The sequence below is a fragment of the Condylura cristata genome, unplaced genomic scaffold (genome assembly GCF_000260355.1).
Source record: "Condylura cristata isolate star-nosed mole 26May11 unplaced genomic scaffold, ConCri1.0 scaffold00008, whole genome shotgun sequence".
Taxonomy (NCBI): Eukaryota; Metazoa; Chordata; class Mammalia; order Eulipotyphla; family Talpidae; genus Condylura; species Condylura cristata.
This window is the reverse complement of record NW_004567109.1, coordinates 11,163,018-11,166,456: the sequence shown is the minus strand read 5'-3', so window position 1 is coordinate 11,166,456 and position 3,439 is coordinate 11,163,018.

Sequence of the window (3,439 nt, the reverse complement as noted above, 5' to 3'; positions counted from 1 at the left end):
CTCACCCTCCACATCTCTGGCCTGTACCCCAGTTCTGTATGAATAAGTAAATAAATCTTTAAAAAAAAAAACATTTTAATGGAGGAAACTTCAGGAAAGGGGAAAGCTGGTCTTCATGGCAAAAGTTAATTTGATGATGATGACGATGACGTATGACGTGCCAGCCCTGTGCCCAGTACTCACGCAAGAATCTCACCTAATCCTCTCACCTGTCTGGTAAGGGAAGCGCAATCACTGTGCTATTGGAGAGGAGGCACCGAGATAAAAAATCAACTGAAACTCACAGGCTAACATGCAGCTGTGGTAGGAATCGAGAAGCTGCTCCGATTGCAGCTGCTTCTCCAAAAACCCTCCCGAGTCTGTTCCAGTGACGACACCAGGATGAGCACCCCGGGCCCCAGATCAACACAGGGCTGAAAACCCACACAGGCTGGGCCTCGCAGGGAGAGCAGGAACCCTTGCCCAGACCCTGCCCTGGCCTGGCCCTACCTGACCGGGCCCTGCTCTTGGCCATGCTCTGAACCTCCAGTGGAGCTTCAATAACATTTACAGAATCTACAAAGAACTGTTGTTCCAGCGAGTGGTGGACAAATGGCCCTGTGTGGGAAGCCGGCTGGCGGCGGGATAGAGGGTCGTGGCTGTTCACCCCCAGCCTCTCTGCCCTGATGCTGGAGGTAAGAGCTGAATCTGGGAGAGCAGTGTTGTCAGCCCCTGGCTGTCCCAAATTTACCCCCCACCCCTCTGCCCCTGTGGTATCTTCTTCCCTTTTGGCCTGGGTAAAAGTCTGTTCCTGGAGAAGGCAGGACACTGACACCCAGGGTGCCCTGCCGGGACACCCTGAGTCAGAGCGCAGCTCTGAGCAGGTAACCCACGTGCCTTCAGCCAGGACAGCATCGATTTTTCCTCCTACCAGCAGGTGGTGATAGCCACTGGCTGCTGTATGACTCTGAATTCAGCCAACAAATGGCAACTGTCCTGTGAACCCAGCCTGGCTGGAAGGAAAGGAGAGCTCTGCCCTTGAAAACAGAAACTGGATGGTCTCTGATTAGCTTCTCCAGGGTAAATACTTTCAGCTCCTTCAAATAACCTCTAAGGCGAGAGTGCCCTGGGGCCCCTTATTCCTGTGTGTCAATGTCTCCCTTAAATCCAGTACCCTCACTGGCCACATGACTCCAGAGCAGGCCTGAAATGTTCAATGACATTTCTCTTGACATTCACCAGACCTGAGCCTGAATTCTACATTTCTCAGCTCTTGGTCTTGTGTTCTGTAAAATAGGAATTACTGGGCCTCCCAGGTGACGCGGTGGTTACAGTCTCAGCACTTTGAAGCTGTCCGCAGCCACTGTGGCATGAGTGGCTCCCAGCCAGGGAGCTGACCCACATGGCTCAGCAGACCTCCCCTGTCTCGCTCGTTGCTCCCCTCAGCAGTACCTGTTCTTTCCTTACTCTGTCTCTGGTGAATCTCCTCCCCCTCCCTGCATTTCTGGCCTGCACCCCAGTTCTTGTATGAATAAATAAATAAACAAAATAAGTCTTAAAAATTACCAGCTTCATAGTTAGCACAGTGGTTGTATACAAAATCTATGTGATTAAGCTGGATGAATGCAAGCAAATTATTCAATAGCTTAATGGGCTATTGCAGCACAGCACTCATGTATGGCCTGGTGCTATAAGTCCAAGCCTTTTTCAGATTCAATCACACCTAAGATCAGTAAATGAAAGGAGTTTCTACATTGGGATGTGCTATGGAAATATAAGGCAGTTCATGACGAGTGGAGGTCCGGTAGGCAGGTCCTCACGGCACGCTGGTGCAAGTGTCTTCTTGAACTTGAGTGCGGGACTTTGCAGTGATGTATGTTAACCTTGACCATGTTGATGTGGGCGCTCAGGAGAGAAACTCCAGCTCCTCCTGAGCCGTCCTGTGACAGAACAGAATGCACTGTGCAGGAGCTCATGACCCAAAGAAGGCTTTGGGGTCAGGAAGACCTGGGTCTTAACCTTGGCCTCACCAATAATTGTATAAGCTCTTCTCCACCCGGTCAAGTGTTTGTCATATTTTGTCAAACATGGCTATGAAAAGGGAGGGCAGTCATGAAGCTGGTATTTCAAGGGGGAGAGTGTCCAGAGGTGTGGAGGTGACAGAACCCACTAGAGACAGAGTGGGGAGCAGAACAGGCAGTTCTACTGAAATACACTGCTGAGGGGAGCAGCAGGAGCGACAGGAGAAGTCTGCTGGGCCATGTGGGTCAGCTCCCTGGCCGGGGAGGAGGTCGCACTGCTGCAGTGGCTGGCGATAGCTTGATAGCTCTGAGACTTACCCCCTGCACTACGAGCGAAGTCCCCAAGGAGGAGATTTAAGGGATTTGTCAGATCATCCAGAGGGTTCCACCTTCTTCTCCATCTCCACTGAGGACAGAGACAGAGGAAATAGTGACACCTCACCCAGGGAAGGCAAAATCCTAAAGGAACTGGCAGAGCCAGGGGGTTGCACAGTGGGCAGGGGGAGAACAAGCCACAGAGTCCTGACTTGGGGTGACAATCAGGGGACCCAATTGCCATCCCTTTTCCATGAGTCTTTGTAAACTTTTCTCTTGTGTCTTCCTGTTTGTAACATAGCCCAGTCGAGAGATGGTCTCTCTGGGTCTTTCCAACTTGTAGTCCCAGGACTTAAGAACCAGCATCTTGCAAAAGCTCCTCTCTCTCTGTGGATACTGACTCAAAGGACATTAGGAGAGGAAAAGCAGCAGGTAGAATTCTTGCTGGAAGACCGGATGCCTTCCTGGAAGGCGTTGAGACGAGACCAACCAGAGGAAAGCGCCACAGAGGGACCCTGAACAAGTAGTGTTGTACATGCGGTAGGTAGGAAGGAGACATCCTGCAGGGCACACAGTGACCCCAGCCTGTGTGAGCCTAAGTGCCCACCTCACCCACACTCCAGTCCCCTTGGGTTCCACCTCCTCTTCCCCCAACTCATTTGCCTTCCTGTTGTGTGTCACCACTCCCAAAGATGGAGTCTGAATTGGTTTAATGTTCCCTTGAACTTGGGGCCATAGCAATTACCTAGGAACACGTGTTCTTGTGGTTGGTTCCAGGAATTAGGAAGCACATTTCCTGTTGCGTTTACCCATCTGTTCTCCCCTCCCCGCCCCGCACACCCACCCACCAGTGCAGTGCACCCATTCATGCTTTCATTCTATCCTTTTCCTCTATCATCCTGCCATGTGCACTGTCCTGAGAGGACTTGAAGAAGGATTGGTGATCATGGCCCTTGAGCTCCAAGAGGACTGGAAATGCAGTTACAGCCTTGAAGCATATTTCCTTCTAGGGATGCAATGGGTTAAAGTGCAGCACTACGAAGCTCTCTGCAGCCACTGCAGCATGAGTTTGATCCCCAGCCAGGGAACTGACCCACAAGGTGCAGCAGACCTTCCTGACCTAC